Source organism: Chinchilla lanigera, unplaced genomic scaffold, assembly GCF_000276665.1.
Source record: "Chinchilla lanigera isolate Chin_1 unplaced genomic scaffold, ChiLan1.0 scaffold00052, whole genome shotgun sequence".
In the NCBI taxonomy this organism is placed as follows: Eukaryota; Metazoa; Chordata; class Mammalia; order Rodentia; family Chinchillidae; genus Chinchilla; species Chinchilla lanigera.
In genome coordinates this window covers 11,871,657-11,892,952 of record NW_004955453.1, presented here as the reverse complement: position 1 = coordinate 11,892,952, position 21,296 = coordinate 11,871,657, and positions in this window count along the sequence as shown.

Sequence of the window (21,296 nt, the reverse complement as noted above, 5' to 3'; positions counted from 1 at the left end):
AGCGAGGGAGAGAGAGAGAAAAAAAAACATGGCAACCCATATGTATATAATATTTAAGCCAAACATAATTTTCACAAAAACAATATTTACCACATACAAAAATGAAGCACTGTATTGTCTTTCTATTTTATTCCATTTATTTATTTGTTAAATTATTGAGACCAATAATGGCTGGTGAGCAATTATATGAACACAGTGCATTAGATCACAATACAGTAACCCTGCAATGAAATCCATAACTAGTGTAGGTTTGCCTGCAACCAACGACAGCAATGCTTTGTGTTGTGTGCGTCTATTTTTATGTATCTCATGTGCTAGATTTGACTTTGCAAAGCCAGGACTCTAATACTTGCATGTGTTTGTAAATATGTTAAAGAATTTTTCTTAGTCAAGTCTCCCAGACCTTTCTCAGATATATGTTTTTCAAACCATTCATATTGGCAATTATAGAATTGCCTCATGAAAATTTCAGTCTTTAAATGCACAGATGCACCAAGCAATCACAAATATTTTGTGTGATTTGGAGGTAGAGATAAGAAGAAGTGGAGCTGAGGATTTAGCTCAGCGGCACAGCACCTGCCTGGCAAGAGCGAGGTTATGAGTTTGATTCCCGGTACTGGAAAATAAAAAAAAAAGAGATAAGAAGTGAAGGATAACGGAGAAGAATACCAAGGTAACAGAGCCTGAGTTGGAAGACCTCACTTTAAATAATGAAAAACAAAAACAATACCTGCTTTCCAAAGAGACCAGAAAGGATTTTCCTCCATCTTGGAAAGAAATAAAGTTTAAAGAATATTCCCAGCTGGCTCACCTAAGGTAAGAATCAGAATACGTTTAATAAATTTTTGTGATGCATATGCATGTTTTCTATCTTGAGGTTTGAAATGTTTAAAATAAGAATGACATTTTAAAATAATTACTTTGCTCCCTTTTAAGAACTTTGCAAACAAAGACAATTAGATCTTTAAAAAGCAGTTGCCATACTGGTCGCATATTTAAAAACCTTCTAAGTGGGAAATAGTAGCTTAAGCAAGTATCTATGTTTTATTAAATTCAATTAAGATAAGATTTAAGCAAAGATTTTTTGAGGGCTCAACATATTTTCTTAATTTTTCATCTTTGCCAAAGACATTTGTCTTCATAGTTGATGGGTATTAACTGTTTACTAATAGTTTGCACACCTTTTCCTAATACTTCAATAATTACAAACTATGTTTCTTATCATAAAGCATCCTAAAACTTACTTTGGAAAAGTAAGTTTTCAATTTTGCCTGCAGGAAAAGTGTTTGTTTCTTAGTGCCCATGAAAATTGGATGATATGCAAACATCATATTTTGAAATAAATAAAATAAAACAAAAAAGACTAAGTGCTTAACTTGTGCATATGCTTCTTATGGACAGGATGGGGCTTTCTTGGACAATGTAAATAATACTGTCTCTGTGAAGCTCCCTTAACTGAACCAGCAGCCAGGAGGATTAGCTTGTGCCCCTCATTGCTTCGGGAAAGCATAAAAATGACACACTCCTACTTGGAGGGTGGTCGTTTGTTCTCCAGTAGAGCCAGGCACGTGACTAACACACATGCTCGGGGGTCAGACATGTTTGCTCTTGAATGTGTGGAAGTCAACTGTACTGCTACTACTGTTAAGGGGGAATTCCTTTTCCTCATTCCTGGATTCTACAATGAGAGATTTTCCCTTAAATACTCTCTAAATGCTTTCCTTTTCTTCATTCACTCTACCCCCAGGAGACAGAGTAATTTATGAATGGCAACGTTGGGAAGAATGCCTGAGATGGTTGGCTCACCTTTGCTTTTCTCCCTTGGTTCTCTCCACACCTCTGCCCCTGTGAAGGAAGGCTAGCTGACCCCAGGACTTCTAGGGACTAAGATGAAAAGTCTTGACCCACTTGCATTATCAACTTGTCTAAGGAATTAAAACCAAATCCTTTACCCTGGCTTCTACCATGATGAAAGTGGTATTCTGACTTCAGTACAGTATTTGTTTTTGTTTTATTTTCAAGTTGTTGAGAACCTGGGTGCAAAAGGAGTGCTACTCATGGAGCTCTTTGTGGGCTCCAACAATGCTATTTACAGGATTTGATGCAATATTACTTAAGTGGATGAAATATGACTAGAGTTGTTGATTCAGCTAAACTTAATATTTTGAAAAGACTTGAGAAGGCAAATCATTTAATAAATGTTATTAAGAGTGAGCATGACAACTATAAATATCTACCAAGAACTTATAAAATCTAAAATTCTGAATTCATATTTTTTTCTCCAGTATAGTGAAATTTTTCCTTCACTTGAAACAAACTGAATCTGGAAATTTGATATGATGCTTTCATTAATATGCTAGTTAGAAAATGAACACAAAATTCCAATCAAATGGAAAGAAAAAGCCCTATGCCTTCACCAAAACACCAGCCAAACTGGCACCTGTCTATATCTACAAAGTATTTGAAGCATTTAAGGGTCATTTTAAAGAATTTACCTCTGCCATTGGTCTTTAAAATTTATTTTACACGAAGTCACTTGTACTATAGTTTTTATTTAGAAGTTTTTCAAACTTTTCAGGCCAGGAATCCTTTGAGAATACAGTGAAAACTGTGGATTCCCACCTCCCCTAAACTGCACATACACACAGCCCACAGCTTACAGAAAGTATGAAGACTAATTTTGATCCAGTTCATGAAAAACCTGCTACCTTTAATTGTTCCTTGATGGTTATGCTAATGCAGGCAAGTTTGCAACATAATCATCAGATAAAATAATTGCAATCGAAGGCCATAGAGGTAGAAATATGTCACTCACTTATTCTCATCTTATCTGACTGTAGATCCAGAGAATTGTTTAAAGTTCAGGAACCATATTTCAAGAAGCTTATTCAGAAACTAGAACCTACTTAGAAGAAATGGCTAGGCTAATAGCTGAGAAGGTGGACACTAAGGAAAAATGTCTTAGGGGTGAAAGATAAATGTCTTGGGTGACAGAGAACTGACATGAAGATGTAGATTGTTTAGAATTGCTACCAATAGGTAGAACATTAAACAGAAGGAATTTACTCCTTGGCAGGTATGGGCTTGGAGAGAAAATCCCATCAACTGTAGTGAGAAGTGGATAATTACTAACTGTCTTCCTTACTTTATTGTTGCTGATACACAATGTCCAGCCCCAGGACTCTAAGGAAAGGTTTACTTTGGCTCACAGTTTGTAGAGCTTTCAGATGATACTGGCAGAATGGTAGAGGAGAAAGAGCTCAAGGTATGGCAGAGAGAACTCAAAGGAGAGAGTAGGGAGACAGACCCTTTCTGGTAACACCACCAGTGACCCACCTCCTCCAACTAGGCTTCAACTCCCAGCATCACATTTATCTATAAACTCATTATGGATTAATCCACTGATATCAGGCCCACATGATCCAAGCACCTCCCTAAAGGCCCACCTATGATCCCTGAGTCTTTGGGAGGACATTTAGATGTAAATGATAACACCAATCACCATGAATTTATAAAGAGCCTACTATCATTTCAAAAGTTTAGATCATCAATGTCTTCAATGAGGTATGAGTGTATATTAAATTAATCTCAAGTTCTGCACAACCAAATATATATCTATAAAAACTACTTTTCTGCTTGCTTAGGTTAGTTATATATTATTCCCCATTGAAAAATTTGCATACATATTTAAGCTAAGGATTTCTATACTATTACCTCTTACAGCAATTTGTTTGGTTTTATGTTCTTGACTTGTCCATTCAAAACAAGTTTTTTTCGGTTTTTGCCTCTTTTCCGGGTAGTCCTTAAGCACGATAATTAAACAAGCTAAATGTTTTCTTGGAAATCCCTAAATTTTTTTTAACCCTCCTTAATACCCTCTCTTTTCCTAGCACTTCATTTTAATTCTCACAGAAATATTCTTGCGGGGAAAAAGGGAGGGCTTCTTTACATTTTAATTTTCTAGTAAAATTGGCCAATGAAATAAAAATGGGGATTCCTCCACTCTCCTGTTATCCTCTTTAATTTCTCTTTCTTTTCCTGACTTCTTTTCTGTGATTTGTTCCCTACATTTTCCAGGATGACCAGATAATCAGGACTGGCTACATGATTTACAGAACTCAGTGTAAAGTGAAAATGAGCAAGAATTTAAAGAGAGTGGCAACAAAGCAGTAAAGCAAGCGAAGGGCCCTTCTGTGTGCAGGTTGTACATCCATGAAACCAGTCTGCGTGTAATCATGAATTGACATCTGCTTCCTATATCCTAGGAACTGGGCTAGCTGTTTAACATGCATGACTCCATTTAATCGTCCCTGCAATCTTATCATCTAATTTTATGAGTAAGAACATTGAAATTTATGGGAAGAAGATAATTTTCTAAGGTCACATGCAAAATAAGTAAAATTATGGGGTTGGAACTCACACCTGCTGCCAAAGCCTATCTCTATAGGGAATTAGGGAAAGGGGAAAGACCTTCAGAAAATGAGAGCAGCTGATACCACCAGTTGCCTTGAAGTTGTGTAGGTGGGCACTCTTTGTGCATCAGATGAGACCACATGCAATTCTAGGGAAACAAAAGAAAATAAAAGACCACCCCTGACTTTTAGGTATGTATAATAAAAGGGAAGAGGATCTAGTAGGAGGAGAATATCTCAGTGCTCAGAAAATGGACTTGGTCTGGGAAGAAACCTGGTATGCATGGAAGATCAAACCTCCTTCCTCTCAATCAGCCCATCAATCAGTCCATCACCCAGACCTTCTCTCCCTAGTTGGGCAATGACACACACTTTCACACCAGTGCTCCTGCTCCCTTTCCTCCCTGGAGAGATTTACAAGGGGCAATCAAAAAATATAGTGAACGTTTAAATTTTAAAATTGTATTACAGCAAAAGGCACACTAATTTCCCTCGAATATTCCCCCTGCTTGCTTCAAACACACTTACCCCATTGTTCTTGCCACTTTTTGAAGCAAATCTGAAATTCTCTTTAATGAGTGTCTTTATGAGGTATAATCAAAAATATGGTGAGTGCTGCTGCTGAGTGCCATCCAATGGAAAGATTGGGTCATAAAAGCATTCCTCATTCATCTTATTCACCAGATCTGGCACTGTATGGCTTCTGGCTCTTCCCCAAAGTCCAAATTACCATGAAAGGGAAACATTTTGAATCAATTCAGGACATCAAGGCTGTCACAAGCGTGCTTCTAATGATTTTTCAGAAGTCTATAAACAGTGGAGATTCTTCTTTTTGTTGCATGCCTAACCTGGGCCAGTACTGAGCTATGATTGTGGATATTTATCTCTATTCTTCAGCTAAAACTCTTCTTGAGTTGACTTATCCTTGATGCCCACAGTTGAAGAATAAGATTTTAGCAAGCTTTGTGGCTGCATGTCTGAAACACCATTGTCCAATCACTGCTAATAATAAAGATATTTCAAATGTTTATCTCCCAATCTTTATTATTTGCCTATTATTGCTTTGGGGCTTGAGAGGAAGACAGAATGTTATGGTTTGTCTTCTGAACCCCACAAGAGCTCCTTTCTCTATACACAGATACACTCACACATTCTCCTGTCCCCAAATTCCTGCAGCACAGCTTTGCTCAGACCTGTCACTCAGCATTAACAGCCACATCTCTGCTGGAATATGTACGTTCTGTGAAGCTGAACCTTAAACTAGAGACTTAACTTTTGAACTGAACTCCTCTTTTGTTGTTGGCTTCTCTTTTTGCAAAAGACACTTCCTTTCGGTGAATCTCAGGTTGCTTTTTTTTCTTTTGCATCCAGTAAAATAAGGCATGGATTTTCTGATCTTGAGCATTCCTTCTACCTCTGACATGCTCTGGATTAGTTCTTCTGGGGTCAAGGTTTCAAGGCTTTTCGACGTTAGCCCAAGGTATTTTCTGGCAGATTAGTCTAATCAATACCACTAGGGCACGGGAATAGAAGAGAAGTCTTTAGGAAATGTGTACTCAGAGTCAGTCACTGGAACGTGATGTTCTAATGTGCGTTATTTAATAAAGGATGACTTGAAGGCACAGATTTAGGACAATGGATCCTGCTGTTTGTCTGATAGTGCAAGAGGAGATGTTTTGAACAAGACAAGATTCCTTTGATTTTCCAATATCACACAAATCAGGGACCTCTAGGGTTCTCAGATCTGGGTATACCATCTTATTTGAGCAGCTGAAGTAGTACTTTAATCATCTATTTTGTCAATGTAAATTTTGAGGGCTATTCCTGTGAGTCAGGCATGGTTCTAGGAGGTTCTAACATGAGTCAGTGAACAGGACAGGATAAAATCTCTTCCTAGGAAAAATTTACATTGTAGAGTAGGAAAGCATTCCTGGACCAGGGCTCTGAGACACAGATAAACTTGATGTGGTTTTTCACACAAGGAAGTTACAAAGTAATTAATTTCATGTATCAACTTCTCTAAGCTCCAGAGTATGCAGATATTTAACCAAAGATTATTGTGGGTGTTCCATGAGGTGTTTGGGGACAAGACTGGCATTGAAATTGATGGGTTTTGAGGAAAGCAAATCAATCTGCATAGTGTAGGAGGGCCTCAAGCAATCATTTGAAGGCTTGAGTAACATAAAAAACTGGCCTCCTTGGAAGCAAGGGAAAGTTCTCCAAAATGTCACTTTCCTAAGCCATCTGCAGCAGTTTCCTTGTTGGTTTCACAGCAAAGGTGGCCTTTGGAATCTAACTGGAGCATCTTCCCTAGCTGTAAAGCCTGCTGGCCTATACTGCATAGTTTTGATTTGCTAACTTCCTCAATTGTGTGAAAGCAAAGAGTATCTTTACACACATGTACATGCACACATATACACACATACTATGTTTGTTTCTCTGAAGAGCTCTGATGAATACAGGGATGGAAAAAGTGCAGAGGTAAGCTGGGGATGTGTCGGGTGAGGTTTTGACATAGTCAGAAGCTTATTCTTTAAAGGAAGTAGGAATGGTAGGGGCTTTTAAAAGGGGAGTGTTAGTATCTAGATCACTCAGTTGCGGTATAGAGATGGACTGAGAGGCAAATGTGAAAACCTAAGAAGGCCAGAGGAGGAGCGCCAAGTGTCCAGGCAATTGACAGTGGTAGGTTGAACTACAGTGAAAGCAAAGACATTGATCAGAAGTTGTCAGATTCAGGAAACACTCTGAAGTGTGTGCCAACAGGAACTACTGTTGGCTTTTATAATTGTTCTAAAATTTGAAGAACAAAGATTTTTTCTACTAAAGAATACATAAACAGAACAGATAAGTGGATGCGAATTGTGGCCTACAAGAATTTATAAGCACTGTGTGCAAACTAAAGAAAACAAAAGCAATGTTCTTAGTCATTAATACCAAAGTGGATCTCAGGGCTACAAAAACCCATTACTATGGTCTGAATCTGAGTTTTCCCTGCCAAAATTTATGTTGAAGCTCAGATGTTGGTGTCTTGCAGAGAAATTAATGATTTTCTCATAAAAGTGATGAGTCTTGATGGGCTGGTTCTTTACCACAAATGTGAACTGTTATAAGGTCAGCCTGGCGCCTCCTTCAGTCTGTACAATACTTATGTGTTCACTACATACCCGCTTTCCTTCTATTCTTCTGCCATGAATTAAAGCTCCATATGGCCACCATAGGAAGCCAAGAAAATGCCAGCAGCATGTCCCTGGACCTCCAGGACTATGAGCTGAATAAATTTTTTTGTTTATAACTTATCCAAGTCTCTGGTATTTTATTATAGCAACACAAAGTGGACTAAAGAACTCATGATTATTCTGGGTTTAATGACACCTGTGCTTCCGTTTCCTCATCTGTAGTGTGAGGACACTAATAGGACTCCTCAGGAGGATTAGGGCCCAGATAGAGCTTGGAAGAGTATTGGACATGCAGTGAGGGTCATGCAAGTCTTAATTATAACTGCTATCATTTTTATGATAATTGGTCACAACCAGAAGCCAGTCAGATGTAGAGTCCCAAACGTTGTACCAGACTGAGTGAGATACAGTCTGGATTAATTATAAACACAGATCACATAGACAGAGGATGTGGGAATAGTGCTTACATAAATATACCATATCTTGTCATCCAAGAAATAAGCAGCTCAACAACCAAAGTCTTACACACAAATACTAGAGAGAGAGAGAGAGAGAGAGAGAGAGAGAGAGAGAACAAATTTTTAAGGGATTGGGTCTAGTTCTCAGACATTCATTCTGATTTAAAAGATAAAATTAGAATAATGATACTAAATTTGATAACATCTAATGCCTCTTTATGAACCTTATCTCACTTAACCTACTTTAATTGAAGTAATGACCCAGCAAGATATCTTATTATCCTTTATTAAGATGAGAAACAAGGCTCAGGGAAGCTACGTAGCTTCCCCCAAATCTTGTGCTAATAAGTGAACAAGTCAGAGGTCCGTGCTTGGTATACTAAGCGGGAAAGAATGAGAAATACAGACAGAACCACAGACCTCATTATTAGGAAGGAAAAAGCCTTCTCAGTGCTTCTTGAAAAGCGAAAGGATTGAGAACATGAAATACAGCCCTCACTCTGCACCGTGATGCTGGCAGGAGCAGCTGCCAGAAACCAAGCCAGGAGCTCTGTCTCCCTCACTACCCTTGCTCTCCCTCCTTTCCAAATAACAGCAACAAAGAAAAACAAACCAATACCACGCACACACACACACACTTAGATGCACTTTGGTCCACCTGGCAGGTGGAGCCCTCACTCCTGGAAGGTTGAAAGTAGCTGGAAGGGAGTGGTGCAGTGAGACTCCCTCTACTGGGCACCGCTTAACGGGCTTCCTGCCTGTTCCCTGTGGTCACTCCCAGAGCATCACTGCGGCCCTGAGGCAGCGAAAGGGACTTTCTCCTTTGTGTGTAAAGAACATTGATCTATGGCTGGGTTATAAGATGGGTGCCTATCACTCCCTTCTGAATGTCTGGCAAAGAACTAAAGGGAGGTGGTTTTAAGAACACGATTTGCTACTGGAAGAGAAAGTAGGTCAAAATTTTGAGGACATAGGGGTAGGCACAGTCTTTATGAACAAAACCCAAACTGCAGAGGAAACACTTCAAAGAATCATCAACCAGGATCTCATCCTATTAAAAAGCTTTTGTACTTCAAAAGAAATCACCAATAGAGTAAAAAGATAACCCACAGAGTGGGAAAATATTTTAGCTAACTGTTTCTCAGACAAAGGACTTATATCTAGAACACAAAAAGAAATGAAAAAAACTGAAATGCCCCCCAAATTCAAAGACCCAATCCAAAAATGGGCATCTGATATGAATACGTGCTTCTCAGATGAAGAAATACAAATGGCAAATAAATGCATGAAAAAATGTTTAACATCATTGATCATTCAAGAGATGCAAATTAAAGCAACACTGAGATTCCATCTCAACCCAAAAAGCATGGCTACCATCAAGAAATCAACCAACAACAAATTCTGGAGGGGCTGCAGGGGAAAGGGAGCCCTTCTCCACTGTTGGTGGCAATGTATACTAGTGCAACCACTTTGGAAGTCAGTCTGGACATTCCTCAAGAAATTAGGATTATAGGTCTCATTTAACCCAGCCATTCCCCTTCTGGATGTTTTCCCAGAAGAATTAATAACATCATGCCACAGTAATATATGTACATGCATGTTTATAGGAGCAAAATTTGTCATAGCAAAATCTTGAAAACAACTCAAATGCCCATCAGCAGAGGAGTGGATGAGAAAAATGTGACATTTTTATACAATGGAGTATTACTTAGCTATAAAGAAAGATAAACTAGAGGCTTTTAGAGCTAAATGGATGCAACTAGAGACCATACTCATAAGTGAAATAAATCAGACTTCAATGTGTAAACACCAAGTTGTCTCCATAGTGTGAAAACCTGAAAGTGTAAATAAAACTGAAAGGTACAATAGATATTGTGAAAGGGAAAGAAACTGCTCAGTAGGAAAGAACAACTGGGATAAGGGAAAGGAGAAAAGAAAAAAGGAAGGGAAATATATATACACACACACACACAATAGCTAGGATAATTGTACTACTAAATTCTATTGGTTTATTGAAAGAATCAGTTAATGTTTAATTGTTTTATCAATCTTGCATACCTATATTTGGTAATCTGAGCAATTTCTCTGAAGAAAACAATAAGTAATATAATAACTACTGTTGATTTCCTATCATCTTGTTTTGAAATTCTGTATCCTTTTCATAGTTTCTGTGTTTTGCTTTTGTCTTTGTTTTTGTTATTTTGTTTTTGTTCTTTTCTCTTTAAAAATCATAAAAAAAAATAGAAGAAGAGCATGATTGGTTATATGATATCTCTGGGTTGCCCTTGGAGCCATGCTAGCCGGACACGGTGGGTATGTGTCTTCAGGAACCCATCCATGGGCTGTGGGACTGGGCAGGGCATCAGATGAGCCTGCCCTTGCCCAGCAATGATACATGGAAAACACCATCCCTCTTCCACACTCCCCAGGTTCTCTCCCAGCTCTCCACTACACCAGACACAAACTGCATCAGGAGCTTCCTCATCCTCATTCCTCGTCTCACTTAGGCCCTTGCTACCTAAAGTGTGACCTATAAACCTGTGTCACAGGCATTGCCTAAGAGCTCATGAGCAACGCTGAACCTTGCACTCCACCTCGACCCACTGAGTCAGAATTTTCATTTGCATATGTGATTCATACCCACGTGAAACTTTAGAAAACCAAAATTTCCTTTGCTTTAGCCCAGTGAGGACTATGCAAGGCTCTCAACAGGATAAAGTGAACAGGGTAACAAACATAGACACTGGTCCTCTACAGGGATCTGAACTAATGACATAAAGAGGTGCAAGGCACCCAGTAGTGTGGAAACCAGCACCTTCCTCTCCCCAGAAACCAGCAGAATGGTTTTACAGAAAAGCAGCATTTTCATTCAGATTTCTGACCTGGTTCTGTCCTTATTATGTAACAAAAGAGGCCAGAAAATCAAAATCAGGGCAGGATTTTGTAGCTTTCCCAGACTGCTTGTGCTTCATACTGGAATGTGCAAAATAAAGTTGGAAAAGAAGTTTCTAGACATAGATGACGGTGGGAAGGGAAGGGAAGGGAGGCTAGTGTGTCTCTCCACTGACTTCAGGTCAATGATGCCATTTAGGCAAGCGTCGAGGCTTATAGAACACTCGGCCATACTGTACCTTTTTGGACTCAATATTTATGGTGATTGCACCATTTTGGAGATGAATGGTAGCAAGATGAAGAAAACAAGACTGAGGAGTACATCTACCTGCCTATGACTGTGAAGACAATCCTTGTAATCAGGTAGACAGACAAAGAGAGTAGTTTCTACAGGACAACAAAAGCAAAACAGGAAGGGAAATGAGAAGGGTAAAGGCAGAGGATAGAAAAGAGGAATAAAGGAAGGAGAGAGAAGGAGCACTGATTTCTATTGTAACATTCTAACATTTTGCCTAGACAGTTATCTCTTATGCTCTCTTAACTCATTTTTTGCCAGTGCAGTACTACTTCCTGTCACTGTGTGCTTGACATAAACCCTTTCATAATTCTTTGCTCATTACATGAGATGGAATTGAAATTTTAAATGCTTGGATTAAGGGTGATTATTCTAACCATAGATATAATGCACACAGAACTCAAGTATATTTTCCAAAATCTCCTTCCTGTGACAGCTTGCAACACCAGTCATAAGGCTACCTCTCCCAAAACTTTGATAACATTTTACTGCATATGATCTCAAGGTTAACATCTTCACAGTGGTAACTCAGGGTTTGGGCAGCAGTACTCTGTGAGGCACATTTTAGATGTATGAGTGTTGTGACAGGCCGCTGTTATTACAGCTTTCCTTGATAAAGACTCAAAATCCGAAGTCTGTGGAATGGTAGCAATGGGGAGGAGCTGAGAGGTCACCTGCTGCATCCGTGATATTGTATGATGAGGAAATGGGGGCCCGCAGAGAGGGCCAGAGATTTGTCTGAGGTCCCCCAGCTAATGCTTAATTCAAACTAAGACCCAGGCAATCAGTTTACATCATAACAACAATTATGTTTTAAACAAGGTAAGGATTTTTCTTGATTACTGAAACACTAACATAATCACTATAACCTCTCATCAAACCAATCAGATTTTTTAACCTATGAAGTTAAAATAAACTATTTTCACATCATTGTGTTTTATTTTTCTCCTAAAAAGATAATGACAACCGACCCCATTGGTTTGTGCACTATTTGCTTCTTCTCAAATATTTTAATTCTATAAGCAACAAAGAAAGGCTTTTGCTCAGACACTTTCTCATTCTCTTCTACTAGCTTTTGGATATCGTGCTATGATAATTGTGTGCTCCAGCACCTGCTCAAAAGTGTTAGCATTATATTAGCCACTGAAAACAAGTGATTTATTTGATCCTTATCATCTTATAAGTGGTAGTGTCCCCATTCTACTGAGAAGAACCCTAGGATTCCTCAATTTCAAGTCACTTGCCCAAAACCACAGTTAAAACAGAGAGGAGCTCTGCCTGAAGCCTACCTGTCCTAGTCGGGACACAGCGGCTTTCCCAATTGTGAACAAACTTAAATACTGCTCCTTGATGAAGTGACTGAATAAAGTATCAAATGAAAGATATGCATGTGCACCTCAAGGTCGAAATGGGGCCCAGACCCTTATAACAAGGCAGTCAAAGAAAAAAAAACTCCATGCCAGTTTGATATCTCAATTGTTTGCTAGAATCACCTAGAGGAGACAAAACTGCCCCAAGGGATCACCAGGGGAGAAATTGACAGAGACTGACAGGAGGAACTTTTCTTTCCTAGCTCTGGCTGCGTCGAAGTGCCTCAGAGAAGATGTGAGGCCCACATCTCCCCCCCCCTCCAATTCAGGGCCACCAGGGCAAATGGCCAGCTGCCAAACTGCTATAAATCTGTTTTTTAATTTAACCTTCTTTCTGGCCTCACTATTAGGATTGCTGCACAAACAAGAAAACCAAGAGAAGCCCTCCCATGATTATATCACCAGAAGAAATTTGAAGGATGAAATAAAAAAGAAAACAGCAGCCAGAGGGGCAAGGGAACACTAATTTCAGGATTCTAGGAGGATCTTTGTAAATAATCGAGAGTGAGAAACAGGATAAACTGTAAATAAATGCAGCGTACAAAAGTATTAGTATTATTGTACAAGGGAAGTGTTTAAATACAGTCAGAATCCTTGGAACATAACCAGAGGACTCCCGTTGTCTCCCAAACTATTCACAATAAGTGGCCTCTGGGACTGCATTGTGCCAATTAAACAGTTTGTTTCTGACTCAACCTTAATTTGGCAGACAGCTTTGCTATAAATCTGCATACTGGGATGCACAAAAGTTGCTCCTTAGCTTCACCCTCCACAGTTTAGTCTTTGCTTAACACAAAACGTAAATATGTCATTGTGTTGACTGGGAGCAAAATTAAAGATGGCAATTGGAAAGAAATAACCAGATCTCAGATTAATTAATGTGTGTGGGATTCAAATTTACTCTCCATGATTTATGTATTAGAAAAGGCACAGGGACCTGAGGACCCTAAAGAAGCAGAACAACTTTAGGACGTCTGAAAGAGAGGTCTAGAAGCTCAATACATGCATCCTTTTTACAAGAACTCGATTTACAGAAACTGCCTCATCTAAAGACTAGATGTTGCGTGTCAAGGGGAAGACACCATCATGTCTGGAGCAGCCACTTGACATAATTTAATCTTGCAAAGTTCAGTAATCATATTTAAACATTTTAACAAAGTGCTTGTTTCTATTTATTGATTTTGGGGGTTAGCTGTGAAAATCATAAAGAGGTGTCAGCTAACTGGATGAGGTTTGCAAGACTGTATGGATCACCCATTCATAGTTTCACTACAAAACACTCTCAACTCTCTAGAACTCTAGAATTCAGAGGTAGTGATGATTTCTTTATAGAAAAGAAAGCTGAATGCATTCAGCTGTACTATCTAACTGGGGCAGGTAGAGTGGATACTGGAAATTAACAATCTGGAAGAGTTTTAGCCAAGTCTACCTTTGACCATGCTAAAGTAAACACTACCCTCTCAGGAAATCATGTTTCCATCCATAACATACAGAGCTGGTATTGAGAAGAGGGTTCAGTCTGGGCCTGCCTTCTAATTTATATTCAGGTTCTAAAGTGTTCCCTGAGATATGGTCCCATCTGCTTAGGATATGTATGACATGTAACAGTAGAAGGTAAGTTACCCTAAAGAATACCACTTTTACAATCATCTTTTTAAAAAGAAATAGAATTTATTTTTGAAAACTTGTATATTTATAGAAAAGTGACAAAAATAATATAGAGTTCTTGCATACCCTTCTCCCTGTTCATTTCACCTAGTTAATTACATCACCTTCCTGTCTTTGCCAAAAGAAACAACATTGGTTTGTTACTATTAACTAGATTCCAGTTTTATTTGGATTTTCCACTAATGTTGAGGAAAATCAACATTTTCGGTTCCAGACTCCCATCCAGGATATTCCACTACATTTATTGGTCATGTCTCCTTAATCTCCTCTGATCTGTGGCAGTTCTCAGTCTTTCCAATCTAGTCAGTGGAAACTCGTCTCCAAATCCAGCTCTAATTGCAGACGTTGTGGGTAAAGCAGGGCTGAGAGGCACCTCCTGGAGTTGGGAGTATCTATGTGTATTACTTTAAATTCTCTTCTAAGGAAAGTTTGCTTAGGTCACTGAGAGCTCTTTCAGCTGGCTGCTGTGCCCCTGTAACCTGGTCCCTTCCTTTAATCCTCTGAGAACTCTCTTATTTTCTGCTCTTGCAAGATACTCCAGACTCATTTTATATGTTTTCCTGCCCTACCCCTAGAATCGGGCATTTCTCCAAAGAGCCTTGGTACTATTTATTTGGAGAACAGTATTTTGACATCAAGATCTGGCTGCTGCCTGTGCTCTCAGCTATTGGGGTGTCATTGTTTCTAAGGCCCTTTCAGCTAACAGAACTAGGTGGAATTTGTGGCTATCCTAAGATGCACAACTGTGTAATCACACAGTTACAGATAAGTACATCTACACGTATCTATCTAGATGCATATTTATCTGAGTTTATATGAAGTTAAACATGAGCTCATTCTGATGTCTCAGACTCTAATCCAGTAACATATGGTCCTCCTGACCCTCCTTCTTGCTTATCTATTACTTCCCACTCCAACAGTGAGAAGCTTGGCTTCCATCATCCATCATCCATTTTCTAATGTGTCCAGCACCAGTGTACATACCAAGAAGTTTCAGAATTGTTAGCCTGTACTCTCAGAAGAAACACATTTCCAGCTAGAATCCAATGTTTATGCTTATACAGTTCCCACTTTTCCAGAGTCCCTCCAGGCAGCTCCTTTACCTTCACCCTGTTCTGTGAGGTTATTTTGTACATTTGTAATAAAATTCAATGCTTATGTCATAGTCTGCACCACATCCTGGTTGTTGTTCTAGTTTCCACTCATGAAAGTTCATTCTTTATGCTACCCATTATAAATTTGTATTGCTTTGAGATGTTCTACCTTCCCCTTCTTAAAAAAACCAGATCCATGCTTCTAAAATGAATTGGTGCCTAAAGGTGGGTTTTGAAGGAAATTCTTCAGTGTTAGAAGTCTGCCCCCCATCATCCATATTATCAAGGAGTACTTGTAAAACACAAATGTGCACTTCAGGAGAGCTGTGAAAGTATAACTCAAACAGGTATACCACCCAAGAGGAAAGGAAAAGAAGATTAACGAAAAATACTAAACAAAAGCTGGAGACTGAGGTAGCACTGCAGAAGAATATCACTTTACTGACTCTACAGAAACTTTTTGTCAAGGCAAAGAGCACAGAACATGATGACGATGATTGTGGCAGCTTTTCCTTTTGTGCCTATGAAGCTGGTTCCCTGGATTCCTCACCAGCACTGCCTTCTCATAAGCATCTCCAGGTGCTCGGGTGCTCTGCTCTCTCCTCCAGCTGAGCCTGACCCTTTTACCTGACCTAGGTCACATTCATTTTTGTAAAAAAATTTTACTTATGCTGCTCCATACCTCCCTGCCCTGGAAGCGCTGAGGTCTCTGCCTGAAGAACCTTGAATCATCACGTCTCTCAAGATCATATTCGGACATTGCCTTGTCAAAGTGAATATAAACTTCTTGAGGAAATGGTTTTAGATTTGGAGTTTCCCCCCAAAAAGCTCTCAAAATACATATGGAATGTAGGGTATATGCTGGTTTGCTGAAGAAATGAATTTCGAAATTGAACAGTGATAAGAGTAGTTGCTGATATTTATTGAACATCAGTTATATACCACATACGGTGCTAGCAGTACTACCCTTAGATCTGGACATTCACGTGAGTCAAACCTTCTATGAGGTAAATAAACATTTTCCTTTAGAGTCTTACCCACCTGCACCCTGACACCACCATGCCCCTGCCTTTCTGCTCATCCTCTGGGTACCAGAACAAAAGAATTCCCTGTCCAAACAGCCCTGAGCCAGCTTCCAGGTTCGGCATGGACTTCTTCCCTTTTGAGGTTGAGGAGTTCCAAAAGGAGGCTATTTGCAGTGATGGAGGGAAAGAGGCAGCAAGCAGTGGGCTGGAGTCAGGAGAATCCATTTGTTTTCTTGTCTTGAACTCCACAAATACGGTAGGCATAGGTCGCGTGCTCTACACTTGAATTATCTCACTTAATCACACATCGTACTGAGGAGCAATGGGACACAGAGAGGTTAGGGAGATTTTCTAAGGAGACACAGCATGCACAAAATGTAAGCTGAGATGCAAGTCCAGATCTACTTAACTCTGCCCTGAGTTAACCATCACACTACAGCATATCTCATGCTTCTAGGTTGGTGTGTTGCACAACCCCACTGCTCTCAGGTGAGTGTGCATCTCACAGCTGGGGACTGCACAGCCAGCACAGCTGCACCAGGTAGCCCCGGTTATTAAAATAAACTATTGCTCATTCACAGCATTCAACTTGTTCACTATGCTCAGCCGCACTTCTTAAGTGCTCCCTTGACCCTTTTCTCCTTTCTGATTTGTCCTCAGCCTGCAGGGTAGGCTCCTGCATTTAAGCACCTGTGGTTGGAGCACATGTGTGTGCATGAGAATCCACGTCTTTCAATCCAAAGGCTTAGAATGGGTGAGCTCATTCTTAAGGGAATGGCAGGTATGCCTCTCCAGGTGGGAGGGCATGACATTTCTGTAATGTGCCGCCTCAGCCCCCTACCTCCCTGACAAAGGAAGATTTTAATAGAAGGTTAATGGAGGGCACACAGAACAAAAAGAAAACCCAGCCACTGTTATTCCATGTTTTGCTGTAATAGAGGTCAGCTCTCTGGCTTTCTTCCTCGTATCCATCTTTAAAATGAATGGTTTAGCCTATGAAAACAAAACTAGTTTATTTATGATGACAGAGAAGCCGTAAATGTGCTCCTGATCTGTGCATTGACTAATTAGATTAATTAAGCCAGCATACATTTCAGAACAGGCAAGCAGGTGGCAAATAACATTTGAGATGATTTATATGATATATTCCATCAAGCTTACAGTTGATAAATAATATCACGTTCATTCCATTAAGATATCAAAGTGGAAGAAGCAAACAGTGCATTCCTGACTCCATGCTCTAACCATCAGAGCCACTGTGGAGGTTAATACAGTGTGCATTATTTACACTACGGGAAAGAGTGAAGGAAAATCTCATGAGTCAAACCTCGAACTCAAGTCAGTCTCAGCAGCCCTTTCCTCATGCAGGGGAAATTTTTGCAACTGCACTGGAAGTGAATTTTAGGAATAGAGATGAGACTTGAATCTCAAATGATTGCTGCTTGCTTCCAAGTTTTGCTAAAAGCATCCACAACATGGTCCTCTCCTAGTGGACCTGCCCACAGTGAGTACTTCTGGCATATGAGTGAAATTGGAGGAATAAGAGGTCTCCCTTTCCGATGTCTTCAACTTCCAACATGCCTGGGAATCACTGGGAATTCTTGGACAGTGCAGATTCCTGGATCCCGTGCTCCATAAGTCTAGATGGAACCCAGTAATTTGTTCTATTTTGCTTTTGGTTTTCATTTTTGCTTTTGTCAATACCTATAACATAAATGTTATCACATACTAATAAGTACTTATATCAAAAACTCAGTCTTTTTGAGTTTTGATCTTCGTTCTTCAAGATTTTGAGTCTGTTGAGTACATTAGATTCTCACTGATGACTCCCAAGTTGGTTAAAAATCCAAGCTGGACTTGTGTTAGAATCTCCTAAGGGGATATACAAATTCAGATTACCAGGCTCTACTTGAAATCTTTAAATCCAAATTCACAAGGGTACCACAGGATGGTCTACACTTTATCAAACTACTCAGAAATTCTTATGTATATTAAAATTTCATAGACACTGTTTAAGAGCAAGGAATGTTTGAGGTAGGCATAACAGAAATGGAAGAGTCACCTCTGAATCCTCCCTGTGGGCACAGTCATGCTTAGAAAACAAAGATATGTGCACACCCCCCCTAGGTCAGTAACTTGTGCAAGAATGAACTTAGGCCTGGAAGGAAGACAGTGTGATAATGGCCTAAGCACCAGGCCATCTTTTGCCTTCTAATTCCTCTTGTTTTGTGCCTCAGGAGCACTGCAAAATTGCTGCCTTATTGCTGAGAGCCACTCCCATGATGCTCCTAGAACAGGAAAAGTATCTAAACAGGAAGTCCCCTGAATTCCTGCTTAGGCGTATGATCCTTTGCAATGACTAATGACAGAAACTGATATGTGGAACAGACCTCATGAAAACCTGGCATCCACTCTAGCCCAGGAAGAAGGATCTCTTAATGCAACATGGCAACAAAGGGGCAGAAGACATCCCTCCAAGTAGAGCAACAGCACCTGAGTACCAACCAGAAAACAAGAAAGGGGCCACCCACATCCCACAGAGCCCGGCAGCCACAGCAAACCTCCACCAGAGTCATTTGATAATGTCAGTGTTTAAACACAGCACAATCTTATAAACAGTCATAGAAAATAATTTGAAAATCATGGGAATTCTAAGATGTTATCATGTCATGCTAGCCTGCATTAGACAAGGACAAGGAGAAGGTAAAATGAGAGCTTCAAAGCCTAGGAAGAGAATTTTACTGAGACCAGAACAGATGCTATTTCCTTCTAGCTAAATGATAAGTCATTCCATAGCAAGAGGGAGCCAGAAACTTATTTGAGAGCCTCTTTTATATCCTCCATGGTTCTGGCAGTAATTTTGTTTTGCTCATTACTATATATTTTCTCCCTCCCTGGTGTAGACATGGGTCACTTTCAATAAATCCTGTAGTTATCTTCAACAGATTCCCAAAGAAACAATCTTGCAGGTATCAACGTATATATGGACATTGAATAAACAATCCTTGTGATGGAAGCAGAGAAGATTCTAGTCCCCATGGTGGACAAAACCTTCCTCTGCAGCATCTTTCTGAATAGTGAGCTGCATCTTAGCATGGTAAAAGAAATTATATCACTCAATCCTATAGAACCGTATCCTAGCATATTTATAATACCTAACTTCATGAAGCATTGTTGCTAATCTGTTCTTTATTAAGCTATAATTTCAAAATTATTCACAGTTATACAGTTTTCACTTACAAACAAATGTCTTTCAGGACTCAATTCTTGAGCAATCTGCCCATCTGTAGCGGGATCATAACAGTGGCCTGCTCTATCTTGGACTGGTCTGGCAATAGAGAGAAGAAAACTGAATCAGTAACAAGCCCAGGCAATTTTTTTGACAAGGGAGTATGATTTTATCCTATCCTCTCAGTTGCTAATCTCAATTAGGCTTCTGTCTCCTTATGACTATATGTATGCTGTAGAGTTTATGCTCTGCCAGTTTCCAAAAAGATTTTCAAGTGTCATATAATAAAAGATACACAAAAGATAGGTTTATTAAAAATGAAATAGAGACTGTCAGCTGTACCTGTTAACTACACCTGCAGAAAGCTCATGACTAGTCCAAAGGGCATCCTTTGTTATTACAATTTCAAATTTAATTTAGCTACAAACTGTCTTAAAAATATAGATATAAGTTGTATTGGATAGTTCTTATTATTCAGAGAAAAATATCTATCGGTTCTTTAAGTCATAAAACTATGAATTCACCTATTCAAAGTGGGCATTTTACCAAAGCATGTGGTCAGTTGTGTAACTATACCACAGCCTATAGAATCTTCCAGTATCCCCCAAAGCCCCATCAATTTCCTCCCCTAATCTTCAGCTCTGGAAACTTTCTTGTTTTCAGTCACTCTAGATTTTGCATTTTCTGTAATTCCACATAAATTGAATCATACAATATGTGGTGTTTTATGTTTGGTTTCTTTCACTTAGTATAATACTTTTGAGATTCAGCCATGCTGTTCCATATGCCAGTAGCTAATTTCTTTTATTGCTTAGTAATATTTCATTGTAGAAGTGGATCATGATGTGCTCATTCATTTATCAGTTGAACTTTTTCCAATTTTTTACTTTTATCAATAAAAACACTACACACTTTCATGTGCAAGTATTTGTGGGAACATATGTTTGCATTTCTCTTGGGTAAACATCTCACAGTTTTTACAAATCTTTGCTGTTTTGGTATCATGGGACTTTTTTGGCTATAACAATTCTAGGGGGTGTGTTTAACTTGCATTTTCTTACTAATTATACTGAACAGTTTTTCATATGCTTATTTGTCATTTGTATATATATTCCCTCTCCTTTAACTTTGGCACTTTGTTGTTTGTTCTTCTTCCTCCTTCTCCTCCACTTCCTCCTCTTACATGTAGTGTTGGTGATTAAACTCAGAGCATCATGGGAGATAAGCGTTCTACCACTAAATTATATCCCCAACCCTTTCTATATATTTTTCAGACAGTATCTCACTGCTTTGCCCAGTTTAGCCTTGAACCTGTGATCCTCATGTCTCAACTTTCTAAGTAGCTGGGATTACAAACTTACGCTACCTTTCCTGGATGTCTTCCTTATAGTAGTATTTTCCTTCTTGGTTTTCAGTAGAAAATCTTGTATCAGTAGAACCAAGCACTGTCTGTAAATCCATTTTCAAATTTAAATATAATTCAATGGGGTAAAAAAATCAGACAACAGAAAAAGAGCAACAAATTAATAAATTCTGGCTAAAATAAGAAGAAATAATCCAGTGAACCATAAATATCTCAGGGCAAAGAAGAAGAAGAAGAAGAAGAAGAAGAAGAAGAAGAAGAAGAAGAAGAAGAAGAAGAAGAAGAAGAAGAAGAAGAAGAAGAAGAAGAAGAAG